Consider the following 18617-nt stretch of genomic DNA (forward strand, 5'->3'; position numbering starts at 1 on the left):
TGATAAGGTTTAAGAATCGGCCTTACTGAGTCTTTTAAGTCATTCTGAAAATGTTTGTTATGAATCTTTATGTTTAGCATTTCTTTAGTATGTAGGAATAAAATACTTTGTCCTATAGCTAATTCAAATTGTTCATTGGGTACTTTTTGATTCCTTTTTTTGTGGCAAACCCTAGACACGAACCGTATCTAAGCTATAAATAAAACCATCTTTGGAACAGGAATTTTAAAAGGCAGAAAAGATAAGAAGAAGAATACTAAAGGCCCTTTTATTAGGAGTCAGTGTTTTGTTTTGTTTTTTATTTTTTTTATTGAAAGTGCACTATAGTCTAAAACAAATGCCAGGGTCATAGAAGGCATTTAAGTATTTATTGGCTGGCAGAGTAGTCAGATGGGGCATTATCTCAGTGTGGGCTCCTTCCAGGAGATTAGCTGCTGGATCTGGACGATACCTCTTTCTCCCAGAGAGGGCATGAAGCCAAAATTGGGTACCCCTGCTTTTGACTCTATCTTTTAAAAATTTTCTTCAAGGTGAAGCAGACTGGAGATGGCTGACCTTGTGAGCTTCAAAAAGTTAGGAGAGCAGGTCACCAGGTGATTCTGAGATGGAATCTATGCTAAGTTTTTGGGCCAGCCAGCCAATCAAGCAATGAGGATTTGAGAAAAGGTAACTGAGACTGGGTTTGCTAATATGTATATTGCATTTGAATTTGAACTTGGTGGGGGGAAATACTATGTCAAAACTGCATTCAGTTTGAACACTCTCTCCCTAGAAATATAAAGTGTACCTCCTTCCCCAGGTGTCAGGGAAAGCAGTGTTTATGCCTTTGTTCTTTCTCTGTTTTTCAAGTAAATAATCCCTTATTTACAAATCAATAAGCTAATATTAATTAATTAATAATTAATAAGTTAATCAGCATCAATTGGTTAAATGGAACTGAGGAGTTAGTTAACCACTGACAGCAGTGAAGGACTTAATCCTTTAGCATTAAAGAAAGATGCCTTTAACTCATCAGAGTACCTGTAGTACCCTATAAGTAAGATAGAGCTAACCTTATTCTGGGAGAGAAAGGACCAGAATCTATCTCCTCACCATATATACAGACTACTAGACAAACTAAATCTGTTTTTATAAAGCTTTGTCACTTGGTTCTTCATGACTCATCCTACTTTTATCCCATCCTAGAAACCCCTGATGCAGTATGATAATAACTATGATTAACCTCTTGCTTATCTTCCTTTTCCATTGAACAAATCCTCTGTTCTTAACCTGTAATTTTCACGCAAACCCTTCTGGTATGAAATATCTCCAAGAACTTTCTGAAAGCATCTCCAGCAAGAATGCATAAGTACCAGACTTCTTGCTCCATAGTGAAAACACCTAGTTGATAGAGGGGATAATCTCATTATGGGGCATCTGCTCTCCAAACAGCTTTTTGCCATAACAATAAATATTATTTCTAATAGATTTGATCACTAAACACAATGGTGAATGACTCCTTTACTTCAAACAGTGTAAGGACTTGGACTCTGATTAAAAATCTCTTGAGATTTTTCAGTGAGAAACCTCATGATATGAGTTGGAGGCACCAATCCAATTCTAAACCCCAAATATGCCCAGATCAGTACCAGACCAACTGTTAACTATAAGATCTATTGTAATCAATATTAAAGGGTAAGAGACTTGGCTACAACAGGGTGCAGGGAAGTCAGACAAAAAGTCATTTCCCCATCCCCCATCGCCTAACCAGCCAAGCTGGCCAGCCCTGCTAGCTCTCCCTCCCCACAACACTGCATCTCCCATCTCCACATCCTTCTGTATTGACCATCTCACTATACCTGGGATGCACTCCTTCACTTCACAGTCCATCTGCCCTTTGAAGCCTTTCCTAGTACTCACAACCAATGGTACCCTCCCCTCCTAAACTACCTTGGACTTTAACTACTCTCTCTATATGTGCCTTTGGTGACTTTTGTATTGATACTCTAGGGAATTTTAAAATATACTTGGCTCCCCTCAAGTATAGTAAGGTAGCACAGTAGAGAAAGCACCAAGCTGACATTAGGAAGACCTGAGTTCATATCAAACTCCAGTCATTTTACTGTTTAACACTAGGCGTTTGGATTGTTTCTTTGTGGATACCCCTAGCATCTATCATAGTAACTGGCTCTTAATAAGCTTAATTCTTGATTGGTTGATTAATTGACAGGGGAATATTGAGGTCAGACTGTTTATTTTGCCGCTCCCTCTCCCCCCACCCAAGTTTCAACTGATATTTTCCTGAATGGATTGAGTTTTTATTACAATGGGGAAGGTGAGAAGTTTATAGGAATGTGCACGTTCTCCCTTCCCTATTTCCTAACAACATCACTAAACCCGAAGGCATTGAACTGGGAAAGGGTAATATTTCCCAGGTGTTTTTTACCTCTATGTGAATATCATGTATCATGTTTTCCTGCATGAATTTATAAAAATGTTCTGATGGCTGAATGACAAGTTGTGAATGATTTTTCCTTTTATAATGTGTGAATGAATGTCTTCCCTAAAAAAATCACACTTGTGTCCATCCTCTTCTTTAGCAAAATAAAACTCTCAACCATCTCTAAGCCTTAAACAAATCCTCTAGATCCCTGTAACTGCCAAATTCAATATGCTAAAACACAAGGGGCATAATAGAACCTTTTGGTACGACATTCATTCATTCAAAAAATTTTTTCAATTATTAAGCACCTACTATGTGCTAAGCACTATGCTAAAGTGCTGGGGCTACAAAGAGAGGCAAAAGACAGGAAACTTACAATCTGATTGGAATCCTTCCTTTTTTCCATTTCCTTATTTTTTTATTGAGAAAAGGGAACCTGATCTAGAACTAAGTGGTTCTGAATTAATTCATCTTATTTTAATGCCCCCTTTCCCTCTTCCTTCAAGTGCATTCATTTCCCTCATTTCTTAATGTATTATTATTATTATTTTTTTTTTTTTTTTAGATAACCACTGGTTTGGGGATAAAGGTACAGAGAAACTATTTTCTACTTTCTTTTTTCAGCACTGAACCTTTTTACTCAGATTACTTCCAATCAACTAAGTGGTTTCTTTAACTTTTTAATCCCTTAACCTTAGTGTATATAAGTCCTTATGGAATGAGAAATAAAGTGGGTACCAGAGGTCCTAAGATTTTGCCAGTCCTAGAGGAAGAAAACATTCTAAGCTTTAGCGAGTACGCATTAAATCTATAGTGCCCAGTGCAAGGCGACTTTAATGTAAATAAAAAGTACTCTTTTAATAAGTATATATTGGTCCTATGGTACACTAAAACCCAGGATGGATATTGGCATGAGGAAGTATTGAAAAAAACCAAAAGGATCTTAATTTTATACGTTTAAATACTTCAAAAATAACATTAACAGATTAATTAAAGGCCTTCAAACAAAATGCTGACAATTTTATATATTAGCAGTAATTTTCATCACATCATCAGGTGTTAAAATCTAGAAATACAAAGGAACAGCAACAGTTAGAAGTGATGAATTAAAAAAATATATTTTAGCCTTACTTATTTACTGCCCAATTTATAAACAACCATTCCAGAATGCCTAAAACAAACATTTCTGAGATGATTCCTAGGTCTTTATCATCTGAGCCTGACCCTGTAGAAAACCTGACATCAGCCGTGTCTCTCTCCATAATCAGAGAAATGTTTTGTTACCTTTCCTTTTCTTAGCAGAATCTAGAAAAGAGCGAAAAGCATACATCTTCCCTCGCTATTACCTAAAGAGAATTTAGCTGTATGTCAGAATTACCAACAACAATTAATTACTGAGAATTTGACAAGAAGGGGAAAAAAGGAAAAGGAAATTAAGTAGATAAGGTAGCCACAGGGAGAACGTTCTAAGATATAGCACATATCGCAGAAAAGCAAGATAGTTTTTGTATGTTTTTTTTTTTGCCTATGTTTTATGCGGCAGAAATAATATATGCTGATCTGTTCATATTTTCCTTAAACATATTTTAATTAACTCTTAAGTGAGGAAAAGGAAACATTTCATTGATTCTGCATTTCAGTTAGAGCAGACTAGAGTATTCCTAGAGGCTTTAGGAACCTATGAGCTCAACATGAGTCAATAGTGAAATATAGCAGGCAAAAAAGATAAAGCAACCTTAAACTAAATAAAAGAAGGACCCCTGCCCAGGAGTAAGGACATTTTAGTGAGGCTATTATATGCTGGGCTGGCCATATCACATCAATCAATCAATCAATTTTTATTAAGTGCCAAATATCTGTCAGGCACTATGATAAGCAATGGGGATTTAAAAGAAAAAAAGAAAAGAAAAAGATGGTCCTCTAACCTTAAAGAGCTTACAGTTTAGTGGGGGAGGCAATATGTAAACAAATAAAATACAAGCTATATGCAGAATAAATAGGAAATAATTAAGAAGAAAAGCACTAGAATTAAAAAGAATTGGGAAAGTCTTCCTATAGAAGGTGGAGTTTTAGTTTGGGAAACAAAAGGGGAGGATCAGCACTTGGAGGAGAGGAGGAAGAGGATTGTTGTATTTAATCCTAGAAGTTTTATTGTAGAAAAGGCTTTGATAAGTTGAGAGAAACCAAAGGCAGGAAATCAGAATGATAAAGAGTTGTTAGATAATCATCATCATGATAACTAATAGTTATCTTGATTTAAGGTCTTCCAAGTATTTTGTCTTCTTTGAGAATTACAATAAAAATGAAGGAACTGGAAATATTTAGGGAAGAAAAAAATTAAATTCATCTTCAAATATTAGAAAGACTGTAACTTGGAAGAAGGATAAAATATGTTTTGAAGGCAGAACTTAGGAGAATGAAAGTTACAAAGAGGTAGATTTGGGTCTGATTTTTCTTAGAATTGTCCAAGAATTGAATGGGTTCCTTGGAGAAGTAATGAGTTCCACTTTCTTGGGAGGCCTTTCTTCAAACAGAAAATAGATGACAACTTGTCATAATGGACATCTCTTTTGTGTATGAGTTGGTATAACAAGAGATTAGGACTTAGCTGAACACAGCAAAATAATTTCAATAAATATTTGTGGAATTTCATTTAAAGATTAAATTAAAAGTCATAATGGGAATAAAGCAAATTAAAGAGACATCCTAAAAGGAAGAAATCGCTGATTTTGATAAAAGATTGGGTATTAGGAATGAGGAAAAAGAGGGGAAATTGCCAAGGTCTCTAGCCTAGAAGAACAATGGTGCCATTTAATAAAATTGAATTGTTAAGAAGGAAAGTTGATTTGGGAACATGAATTGGGTCACTGGAAAAAGGATTAATCCCCAATTTAGGAAATATGGAATTTTAAATAATAGTAAAAAAAAAACTCCAAATAGAGCTGTTAGAAATGCCAGACTGACAGACTTTAGGGCAAATCACCTAGAAATCCAAATGTCAAGATCACAGGCTTAAAACTAGAAAGATAAGTTTTTTTTATTAAAAAATTTTTTTGATAATATTTCAACATAATTGGTTTCCTTTGTAATCTTACATATTTTATGGTGTACATTTAAAAATGATATTTTTTAAAGGGATCCATGAGTTTCACCAGAGGGCCAAAGGAGGCAATAATCAAAAAAAAAAAAAAAAAGATTTTAAGAATTCTTGCTCTAATTCAAGGCCTTTATTCTACAGATGAAGTTAAGGCCCAGGAAAGTTAGATAAAAGGTCAGGATCACAGGACAAAAAAAGGTAGCAGAGGTATGATTTGACCCCAAGTCTTCTATCTTCAAATCCAGTTCTCTTTTCTTTGTACCATATTGTCTCCATTCCTATTAGTAAGCCAGAGTTACCTGTATATTATAGAATGTCTGCTGCTGAGCTAGCTTAGATGAGACATTAAATTCAAGCTTTTAATTCCCATATTTGAAAATCCCTTCTCTCCTACATCCTTTAACATTTCTGACCAGTACCTTCAAACAACCAAACCCTAAGAAGCATTAAAATGGCCTACACTAGCATGTACAGCAAGCAGAGGAACAGCTTTAGGGAATGTTAGATGTTATAAGGCTATTACCACATGGCAAGGAATTGGAAATTGAGAGGACCCCCATTAGCGGGGGAATGGCTATCTAAGCTATGATATATGAATATATTATTGTTCTATAAGAAGTAATGAGCAGGCTGATTTCACAGAAGCCTGGAAAGAATTACATGAACTGAGGAGGAAAACTAAGAAAACATGTACACAGTAACAGCAACATTGTGCAGATAATCAAATTTGAAAAATTTAGCTCTTTCTCAACAATACAGTGATTCAAGACAATTCGATAGACTTGGAATAGAAAAATGCCATCTGCATCCAGAGAGAGAACAATGGAGATTGATATGCATTCTATTTTTACTTTTTTTTGTTGCTTTTTTTCTTATGATTTTTTCCCTTCTTGTTCTGATTTTTCTTTCACAATATGATTAATATCAAAATATATGTACCAGATTTCTTGCTGTCTTGGGGAGGGAGAAGATAAAGGAGGAAGGGAGGAAAAAAAAATTTAACTCAAAATCTTACAAAAATGTATATTGAGTTTTATCTTTACATGTACTTGGAAAAATATAATACCATGATACTAAAAAAAAGAACATCACCACAGCACATAGGATAGATGAAGTATATTCCATTTACAAGCACCATCTATAACCCACCCTTGAAAATACTAGGAAAAATAAACTGATGCTGAGTGAAAATGAACTGATGCTGAGTGAAATGAGCAGGACCAGGAGATCATTATATGCTTCAACAACAACACTATATGATGATCAATTCTGATAGACCTGGCCTACTTCAACAATGAGATGAACCAAATCAGTTCCAATGGAGCAATAATGAACTGAACCAGCTACACCCAGTGAAAGAACTCTGGGAGATGACTAAGAACCATTACATCGAATTCCCAATCCCTATATTTTTGCCTGCCTGCATTTTGGATTTCCTTCACAGGCTAATTGTACAACATTTCAGAGTCCGATTCTTTTTGTACAGCAAAATAATGGTTTGATCGTGTGTACTTATTGTGTAGTTAATTTATACTTTAACATATTCAACATGTATTGGTCATCCTGCCATCTAGGGGAGGGGGTAAGGGGAAGGAAGGGAAAAATTGGAACAAAAGGTTTGGCAATTGTCAATGCTGTAAAATTACCCATGCATATAACTTGTAAATAAAAAGCTATCAAAAATTAAAAAAAAAAAAAAAAAGAAAAGAAAATACTAGGGAAAGTTCCTTAGATCATTATCAATTCACTCCCCTTTCTAGAACTCATCTTGATCTATGCAAGTCATGTATACTCACTCTAATGTGTACTAACCACAAGCTTTATCCAGAAGTTTAAGTTGGACAAGACCACAGTGAACAATGGATGGCACAAACCTTGTAGCTTCTGTTGGTTCAGGAAGGCTTGCTCAATGAAGCCATTTGATAAATTAGATATGAACTCTGTCTTTTCTAGGGAAGGTCACTAGCTATTGCCTACTCAATCAGAGCATTTGCTCTGTGCAAATGCTTAAACATAATGCATAAATATAACATGTTAAGAGGGGGAACAAGGATTAATAGATGGGCTATCATAAAATTCTGGAGAAACTTTCTAACTTGATGTTATCACAAAATTGGAAGAAATACTACTGGCTTTGCTTTATGCACATCAGAGGACTCACTCTGCTATGTGAGTTCCATTCTGCATAACAACCACCTCCTTAGTCATGGAATTCATGTAAAGTCAGTCCAATCTTTTATTGCCAGTTAGAGAAAATATATATGACGAATTCCAATAACTCCTTTAGACTTAAATGAGGCTGGAGTTCTTAACCTGGGGAGGGGGTAAGGAAAATCTATGAACTTTTAAAAAATTAATATTTTATTGTGTTTTCATATAATTGGCTTCCCTAGTAATATAAGTTTATTTTATTCATTTAAAAATATTTTAAATTTGAGAAGTCTCAAAGTGCTTCAAGGTTCCATGACACAAGAAAACTTATAAAATCCTGATCTCAAAGTGATGCTGAATGCTAGTATTGGAAGGGTCTGTCTTTCTCTCTTCCCTTTTCTCCTACTTTCATTTTACCTCGATTCACTAATAATAGTTTCATCTTCCTAAAGCACAGGCTTTAGGGCAGAAGAATACTGGACCAAGCTTCAAAGAGCCCAAGTCCAAATGTCTCCAGTTCTGCAGCATACTAACTTGTATGACTTTGGTCAACTTACCTGAGCTTTCTCCCATTTTTATAAATAAAAATAATATTTGTACTTTCTGATCTCAAGGAATTATTGTAAGGGTCAAATGAGATAGATAGATAATATAATGTAGATGTAAACCATTATTATTCTTCATTATTTACAAAGGAAATCATCATTCTCCTACTTAAAAAACCAAATCCCAAACCCAAAAGTGTTTAGTCCCATTGCTAAACTATATATCATGGCATTCAAGGCCCTCTGAAAGCTGCCTCCAAACTTACCCTTTTAACCTTATAGCTCACTTTTTTCCTAGATTAAGCTTTTCCTACAGAGCAGCCCAAGGGCAGCACAAGGCCTGTGAAATCAGTTGGTCTGGCCCTGCCAAGGCAAATACAGACGATGATGAGCTGAAAGCTAGATACAACAAACTCTCATTGCTTGAGTTCTCTAAATTGATAATTTTGTATGGCCTGCAAATGATGTTATAAATATCCACCCCTATTATAGACTATACTCTCCACTTCCTACCACTATACCTTTGGCTCATGCAGTTTCTACTACATGAGCTCCTTCCCACTTTCATCCCCATCTATACAAATTTATTTCACCTTTCAAACACTATCTCTTGTCATCACAAAAGATAAAACAAACAAAAAAAAACCTTAATGATATAAAACTTAAATGTAAAAAACCCCCAATGCAATTAGAAAAGAAGAAAAGCTGCCAGATGAGAACAAATTTTTGCAGCCAACATTTCCAATAAAAGTCTAATATTCAGGATATGAGGAATGGTCACAAATGTATGAATAAGGCAGTCCCTGACAGATAAATGGTCCAATGGTCAGTCTTTTAAAAAATATTGCTATCTTTTGTTTTTATATTTCTTTATATTTTCCAACCTAGAATGCATACACAGGTAGTACCCTAGTTTGAATGAAAAGTTTTCAAAAAGAAAACTATTAGATATATGAATAATGTGCAGATTTCTAATATAAAAATGTAAATTGCCACACCTCATATTCAACAAAATGAGGAAGATGTTAAGAGACAGACATTGATGGAGGAACTGTGTAAAGACATAGTTCCACCAATGGTGGAAATATGAACTGGTTCAACTCTTCTAGAAAAAATTTTAAAGTATGCAAAAAGAGTTGCTAACTGTTCTATTTCTTAAACTTATTAATCTACTATTGGATTTGTATATCAAGGAGAGCAAAGAAAGGAAAGGGTCTCATACTTACACCAAAATGTTCATGGTAGGGCTTGTTTTTGTAAGAGAGGGGGAAAAAAGGGAAAGGAAACAAAGTATAAGGTGTATTAATGCAGAAATGTCTGAATAATTTATGGTATATAATATAGTAGAATAGCCTCATAAGAAATGACAAACATGAAGAATTTAGGGAAAATGAGAAGACTCACATGAATTGCTGTAAAGTAGAGGAAGCTGAGCTAAGAGAGCAATATGTACAATGATTATGACATAAATGAAAATGATGTTAAAAGACATGTAAATTTGGATTAAAAGCAGAGAATCTCAGGTCCTGAAAAACAAAAGAAACAAATTTCTCTCTTCTTTAAAGTTATTATTGGAAGGAACCATTGCTTACATTATACAAGGTAGTTACTCTCTTGTTTTGCCTGTTTTTAATTATTACAAGGGAAACCACAGTCGGAGAGAATATATTGAAAACTGACTATGACCTTAAAAAAGGTCATTTTAATCTTTGTATCCTTGCAAAATAATTGCATACAGTAGGAGCTTAATATTTTTTGTATTGTATTAAGCTATAATTGCCATCCGTATAACTGAGAATTAAAACCATAGAATTTTTGTGCTCTCTAGAATACCACAAAATATATCTACTTTTTTTTCTACTCCAATTCTTAAACATGGTTCTTGAATCAAACATAAAACTTCAAAGTTGGAGGCTGACCACACAAAATATAAGAAGAGTATGTCTTCCTATGATCTCAACAGTCTATTTGAATTGGAAGAAAGCTTTTAGCTATTTTTATTACACTGTTGACTCATATTGAGTTTGTGGTCAATAAAACCCATTTTTTCACATGAGCTCCTGCCAAATAAGATTTCCTTCCCCTTCCCCACACCTTCCCCCCATCCTGTACCTATGCAAATGATAAAAAAAATCTAAATGAAGGGCTTTAAATTTATTCCTTGACTGAGAATACATTTTCGTATGTATATTCTCAAGTCTTTCCCTCCCTTTTCACCCTGCTTGAGTGTGGAACACTGCTTTCAGCTCCTTTCATTATAATAGAAGCCCAGAAAGCAATTAATTCATTTATAAAAATCCAGAGGTTTCTGATAGATCTTATCTGATAGATAAGTATAGCTTATCAAAGGATAAACATTTGGTTACAAATTATCTTTGAGAATCCTAAGCCATTTTCATTCATACACACACATACATATATCATTAATGAGGAAAATTGGAGATAGTGGGAAGAACAAATGGTTTTCAAATTCAAGTACTGCTTTTGACACCTACTAGCTATGTGACCATAGACAAGTCACAGTTTTCTAAGGGCCCCAAATTTTTTTCTAAGACTCTAGGTTACTGATCTACATTTGTAGATGGAGCTGCCACACTGATAAAATCTGATAAAATCACAAATCCAAACACATACATACACACACAATACACATACATATTTACCTGGGTTCTAATGCCTCTTCTGCTACCAACTAGCTGTGTGTTCAGATAGCCAATTTCTTCTTCAAAAAATAAAGAACATGAACTGTATGGTGTCTAAGGTCTCTTCCATTTTAAGGAGTCTGAGACTCTGCTGAGTGACTCAGTGGCTGTCTCTCTTCCTCTGTCTGTTTCCTATCACCCTTGACTATCAGGCTGAATTGTTTCCAGTGAGACTGGAAAGAGGGAACTACATCATCATCCTACACCCTGATTAGTATGGAAGAATTCTTAAGGATTTTCCTTAAAGTTTTTAGGAGAAAATTATTTCAAAAGACATCAGCCTGCTTGGCCCCCCTTCCTCCTTACTTTACTGTACTGCTACTCTCATTCTCACTGAAAACAATTAAAGCATCTTTTTAATACCTTTGCAGTCTGTGTTGGAGAAATTTCAGGCATGAAATCAAAATTTTGAGGAAGGATATTTTGAAAATGTTTCAAAAAACAAGAAAAAGCTTTGTCTCAAAACAAATGACTTCATCACTAAATAGCATATATGCTTTGGGAATATTCCCTCCTTTAAAACAGGGAACATATATAACAAAATGTTTCTAGCAGCACTCTCTGTGGGAACAAGGACCTGAAAGCAACCTGGAAGCAAAAATCAACTAGAGGATGGCTGAACTAACTGTAGTATAAAATGTAATGGAATATTGTTATGCTATAATAGAATACTGTTATGACAAATATAAAGGATTCAGAAATATATGAAGAATTGCTTGAACTGATGCAGAGCAAAGAGAGTAGAACTAAGAAGGTACCTATTAACCACAATAATGTAAATAATATTGAAAAGTAGGTGAACTCAGATCAATTGTATTAATCAATCTTGATCACAGAGAAAAGAGGAGGAAGCATTCTTCCTTTTAGTAGAGATGTAGTGGAATAGGAATATAGAATATACTGATAGAATACTATCAGACACTGTTACTTTTCAATGTGATTCTGTTCTGATTTTTCTTTATTCCAAAGTAGGATTCAAATGAGGAAGAAAGAGTTTTGGAAATTTGTTCTAATGTTTATAAAAGACTTATAACATTATTATTTGAGAAAAATAAAATGTAGTGTAAGGGTAGTCAAACAGGAATGAGTCAGAGGCCACTGCAAATACAACTGTTCCTGCTATTTAGATGAATGCCCTCCCTTGTTCAATTTTAACTCCAGTTATCAGAAAATAAATGGCATGTACAAAAGTTTAATTTAGATAAGTCTAATTTCACCATTATTCCTCCTACACTGGGAGCGGATATCTGGGTATAGAGAGTATAATAAAGTTTATGTTGCCTACCAGGGAAAAAATCTGCAATAACTCAGTTCAATTTGGAATATTTGTGAAGGGAGATTTTCAAGGTCATGTCCCCAATAAAGGGATTTCTTGAATTATCCCCTATGCATTAATCAAATCCATCTGGAAAATTCTTCAAAAAGACAAACTTGATTTAGATCCCTACTATTGGTGGAAGAATCACAAATATGAACTGTTGGAGTTGGTTTTCTTGCTTAGTATACTGAACACAGAAGCTACTCAGTAAGTATTTGTTAAATGTAGAATTGTAGAAATTGTAGAAAATTGTAGAATTGTAGAAAAACTACTTCATAGTCAATTTGTTCAGGGCTGATAATCAATTGAACCTATCACCATTTTTGATTGATGGAATAAAAAATGAAGAAAAAACACCTCTGATCACATGAGGAAGAGTTTTTTCCTTTTTCCGCCCTCTTTCTCAGAGCTCCCTTCCCCATTTTTTTCCAAATCTAATTTTTTATTTTAAAGACCTAATTATACTTGAATGAATCTGGAGGATGACCACATGGATCCACAAAACTGTTAAAACAGTAGAGCTTGGGGGCAGCTGGGTGGTGCAGTGGATAGAGCACCAACCCTATAGTCAGGAGGACCTGAGTTCAAATCTGGTCTCAGACACTTAACACTTCCTGGCTGTGTGACCCTGGGCAAGTCACTTAACCCCAATTCCCTCAGTGAAAACAAAACAAACAAACAAACAGTAGAGACCAATAAAAGTTTAGTTCTTTCTCCCACTAGACACCTGATGTGGGACTTTCGAAAGTAAAGGATTTTAATCTAACCTATCTTGTTAATTTATTCATCACTATGAATATAGCAGAGAGAAAAATATCTTGAACTAATGCCATCCCTCATGAGAAGGCATTTATAGCAAAGTGTTAAGTTCATTTTTATGCTCATTTCCCTAATATTTTAGGCAACATCTCTCTTTCCACTTCCCAATTTTACTAAACTATCTAAATTAAGAAGCTTCTTGCCCAGAGGCCCACACAACCAGTCTTCTGTGGTTTCAATGTTTTCTCCAATGAGCAGATAAAGCGTCATTTATACTCTACATCATCTTGTTTCCTGGATCATCTCAGATAGTCTGTCATGTGAATGTCTAGTGGAAACTAAATTGAAGGCCTATCAAAACACAATCATAGGAAAATTAGTCAAACTGCTCAGTCATGCACATCTGCCCTGTTACCTCAGTGAATACATATGTACTTTATACCACTGACTCTCAAATATGTGTTCTCAGTATCTTTATACTATTAAAAATTAATGGGGAAAGGATTATAAAATTGTGCATACCCTTTGACCCAGAAGTGCCATTACTGGGTCTGCATCCCAGGGAAATCAGAAAGGAGGGAAAAGAACCTACATGTACAAAAATATTTGTTGCAGCTTTCTTTGCAAAGAATTAGAAAATTAAGTAGATTCTCATCAATTGGGAAATGGCTGAACAAGTCATGGCATATGAAGGTAATGGAATATTATTGTTCTATAAAAAATGATGAACAAGCTGATTTTAGAAAGGCCTGGAAAGATTTATATGAACTGATGCTGAATGAAACAAACAGAACCAGGAATACATTGTACACAATAACAGCAAGAATGTGCGATGATCAACTATGAAAGACTTGGTTCTTCTCAGTGGTTCAGTGATTCAAAACAATCCCAATAGACTTTAGACAGAAAATGCGTCTAGAAAAAGAACTAAGGAGATTGACTGTAAATCAACACATGCTATCTATGTTCAGGTTTTTTTTTCCATTTTCGTTTTTTTTTTTTTTTCCTTTTTGCTCTGATTTTTCTCTCCCAACATGATTCATAAAGCAATGTGTCTTAAAAAAAAAAAAAAAAAAACCCACTGAGGATATGTCTAAAGAGTTTTTGTTTCATTGGGTTATATTTATTTTGATACAAAGAAAAGCTAATTTTGAATTTGTAGATCTTCTGAAAGAGTTTCAGAGACCTTCCAGGATTCTCTAGATCACACTTTGAGAATCACTGCTTTATAGAGGTTATGAGCTACATTTTTTTGCTGAGGCAATTACAGTTAACTGACTTTTCCAGGGTCACACAGTTAGAAAATGTTACATATCTGAGGCCAGATTTGAACTCAGGTTCTCCTGACTCCAAGGCTGGTGCTTTAGCCATTGTGCCCGTTAGCTGCCCCATGAACTACATTTGAGTGAAAGAGTAATTTTGGTAAGTGAATACATAATACTATAATAGCATCCTTCACATTCAAAGACTGAACCTGGGTTGATAGTCATAAACAGAACATTATTCTTCAATTTATTAAAATCTTGGGATTCTATTCCAAAAGACAATTGGTTTAATAAGACACGTGCTATCAAAAGGATTTGCTGAAACTGTCTTATGGCACTGAGAAAAGTTGGTATATATTGCAGACATTTTATTTATGAATTATAGAAATATTCCTAGGTAAGCAATAATGACTAAAATCTATCACACTTGGACTATTACAACCCATCTTGACCACTAGTTACATTCTTTTAGACAATAAAAATAGTCCTGAAGAATTTCCTTTCTTTAATGGCATTAACCCAAACTGGGTGACAAATTAGACACAAGAAACACTTTAGGGTCTCTTCTTCCCTCATTTCATAGGCAGAACCAATCCCTTCATCCATTTTATTTATTTTCTCTAAGTTGAAGCTCAGGTGTGGCAGGGACAATGGAGTAGACAGATAATTGGACAATGAACAAGGTCAATGGAACAGATAGGCCCTCTTTTCTTCTCCCCCACTTACAAGGGCTAAGGTTTACAATAAAAACCTTTCTTCCCCCAAAACAAAGAAGTTTAATATTGTCACAGGATCAGTTAATGGGCATCTCAAACTACATTGGTGAAAGAAAGCTGAAAGCTAAAAAATCATAGACACACACACAAGAGATAAAATCTGGCGATTAATTAAAACCCTTTATCTTTACTTCCTTTTTTATAGCCAGAATCTGGGAATATAGTGGTGAAGGGCAAAGGACAAGAGAGAGAAGAGGAAACTCCAAAGAAGGATCAAAAACAGAAGCATAAAGAGATAGGAGAAGGACTTTTGATACTGGAGAAGGAAATGGCAAACCACTCTTGTTTCTTTGTTGAGAAAACCCTAAGGACAGTACTGGTATGATATGGTCCACAGGGTCAAGAAGAGTCAGACACACTGAACAACAACAAAGAAAGAGAGGAAAATACAAATATCAGAAGTTAAGAGTTAGAAGAAAAAGAATGACTTGGGGATTGTAATGGACCTCAGACAAGAAAAAATGTCTTAAATCATTAGGAATCAATGCATAAATAATTTCAATACGTTATGTACATAAATACCAATTATAATAATTTAGTCATTACCATATTCCCCCAATTTTTCTCTTGAAAGTTTTTTTTTAATTGTAAAGTTTTCATATATGGTAGAAAGGACATTAGAATAATAACCAGAAATAGAGAGTCAGATTGGACTAGAAAATTTCTTAAGTCCATCCCAGCCCTCAAATTCTATTCTACAGAAGTAGCAATCTGGAAAGAAGCAAAATGGAGAACATCAACAATAGGCAGACAAATTAAATAATATACATTCTAAGTCTAATGTCTCCATTCATTTTGGAGACATAACACTAACCTTGATGTTAAACCGCCTTGGAGTTCGATTATTCTTTTCCTCAGTTTTCTTGTTTTAAAAAAAAAAGAATAAGTAGTTTTTGATTTCCTTATCTAAAAATAATCACTTTGTACATACGTAACCCATAAATTGCTTGCCATGTTAGGGAACAGAGAGGAAAGGGGAGGAGAAAATTCGGTACTCAAAATTCTATTTAAAACGAATATTAAAAATTGTCTTTTCACATAATTAGAAAAAATACTGTTCTAAATAAATAAAAAAATAACAATAATCATTAAGCTATCTTGCCCAACAGCATTACCATGAAGAAATAGGTGTAAAGTGCATCATGGGCCATAAGGTTCCACATAAACAAGCAATTAAAAAATTATTATTACTATTATTATTACTTAATGTAGTCTGACCTTTTCTCTAGACTTAAAAAGAGGCGGCACAAATTTAAGAATTTCAAAATGGTGAGAAGCTTCTGTTGCCATCGCTTCCTTCTTACCACATCTAATACCAAAACCCTTTCTACTGAACCACAGGAAGCCTACATAACACAAAGAGCAGCGGGACTTTGCCTCTGATTCTGAAGCAGTGTCTTAAGTTCATCATCCTTCACTACTCACTAGGCTATGGAAAATCAGGAGGCGGCACCTGTGACCTGCGGGATGAAGAAATTAAAAGCGATCCCCGACATTATTTTCTATTACCTGTCATTGTAAGGTTCTATATCCAAGCCAAGAAAAGCCTAATCAGCTCCCCCCTTTCTGCCTCTAGATAGATAATCCCAGGGAAAAGTCAACTGACTCTTGCATGACTTTATCTGATGAAGTGAAGGATTTCAACACCCTCCCACACTCCTTAGACTGGCCAGAAAATTTCTTCCCTGATTCAAAAGGCACCTTAAGAAAGGAGAAAGCTCTACTAAATAAATGTTCTCTGTCCATTTGAAGTGGAATGGTAAGAGTGGAGGAACAGCTTAGACAGATGAGTCCCAATGTCGAGAATGCACCCCCCAAACTTTGCCAAAGAATAAAGCGGCCTAAGTCAGAAGCCACTTACCATCTGCAGCCCATCACACCAGAGAAACAGTAACTTCCCCTTTACTCTAGGGTTCTGACTACCCCACTCTTCTAGCTGTGACTATTAAAGCTGCTGCCCATCCGTGACGCCGAGGCAAGTTGTTCCATGCTTATAATCTGAGAGAGCTGCCTTGTGATAGCTGACAGCACCAGGGCAGGGAAGAAAGGGGGACAAGGCAAGATAGCTCCTCTGGGTACTAGCCAAACATATAGTAGCAAACCAGGAGGGGGGAAATGGTGTCCTGCTGCCCAGAGCAAGCCTAAAATGGCCCAATCAGCTCTGGGCAGCCTCAGTTCTCCATAACCACTTTTCTTCCTCCCACCTCCTTTTCTCTCCTCCCTTCCTGCCTCCCCTAGAACCACACAGGCTCACAAAATTAGGGACGAAAAGGCTTTTTGGGTCCTGTCCAATCTTCTCATTTTACAGATAAGAAAATTGAAAACCAGCATAAATTAAGTAATAAATAAACTAAAATCTCAGTCTTTCTAGTAACTAGGTAGCAATCTCTCACTATACTTGATTCTATGTATAAAAGGATTTCTTCTGAAACATCACCAGCAAGAAGAGGTCTATCTTTGTCCCAACTGTACCATTTGCTAGATGCATGACCCCTTGGGAAAGCCAACTTCTCATGGGCATTAGTTTCCCCATCTGTAAGATGAGGGCATTAAAAGTGGAAGATTCGCTAAGGTTCTTTCCAAGTTGAAAATTCTAATTTAAAAAAATTTGCCTTTAGATGAAGTCACTTCTTTTTAAAACATCCTCCTTTACAGGTCTAAAATTTTATATCTTGAGGACAGTTAGATGGCACAGTGGATAGAGCACCAGCCCTGAAGTCAGGAGGACCTGAGTTCAAATTTGGTCTCAGACACTTAACACTTCCTAGCTGTGTGACCATGGACAAGTCACTTAACCCCAATTGTCTCAGCCAAAAAAGAAAATTTTATATCTTGAAAAATTGCCCTCATATAGGGTTGTCATTTCTCTTTTAAAAATCCTTATGTTGGTTTATCTTAGGGAATCATTTCTCTTTTAAACATCATATCATTTTCTCTCATTTGAGTGCTTGGAAGTAGGATACTAAGCAACAAGGGTGAGGGTGGGGGAAGAGGAGGGAATATACCTAGTCATAATCTTACCTAGATCTCTCCTGCACTACTGTTGTTGTGTCCTGTTCTAACTATCCTGTGACCAAAGGGGATACAGAGAGAATAGAGTATTAGATAAAAGAAAAACTGAAAAACCAATCTAATTACAAGGAGATTTTGGTCCCTGTAGATTTAGATGGACATTCAATGCACAACTGTGGTCTCATTTCTCACTCTGTCTCTTTCTCTTTCTCCCTGTCCCTGTCTGTCTCTCTGTCTCTAAGTTTCTCTCTTTCTGTCTCTCTGTTTCTTTTTCACACACAGGGGAGAAGTTATTTTTACATTTCAGTAACATTTGCAACAAAGAAAAAGCCTTATCCAAAAAAGGAAATATGTTCCACCTGGGGTTTTTCACTTCCTTGTTTTAAAATGTTCTCCAAGTCCAAAAGAGTGAGAACAAAGATCTTGTCCTCCACTTATTAAATATTAACTTGAGTATTTCAAAGCACACTCATGCTCAGTGTGACTCCCACCTTCCTTTGCAGAATCTGCTTTCATAGATTCCCTTCCCACACGCTACATTCCAGTCAAAGTGATTCACCCTAAGGTCCC

The 18617-nt window shown here is 35.4% G+C and overlaps 1 protein-coding gene across 2 annotated transcripts in view; it reads right to left on the reverse strand.

Annotated features, from left to right (window-relative positions):
* PIK3AP1 (phosphoinositide-3-kinase adaptor protein 1) overlaps nt 1-18617 on the reverse strand; it is a 145969-nt gene that overhangs the window by 98100 nt on the left and 29252 nt on the right. The gene's annotated exons all lie outside the window — the stretch shown is intronic.

The sequence above is a fragment of the Antechinus flavipes genome, chromosome 2 (assembly GCF_016432865.1).
Source record: "Antechinus flavipes isolate AdamAnt ecotype Samford, QLD, Australia chromosome 2, AdamAnt_v2, whole genome shotgun sequence".
In the NCBI taxonomy this organism is placed as follows: Eukaryota; Metazoa; Chordata; class Mammalia; order Dasyuromorphia; family Dasyuridae; genus Antechinus; species Antechinus flavipes.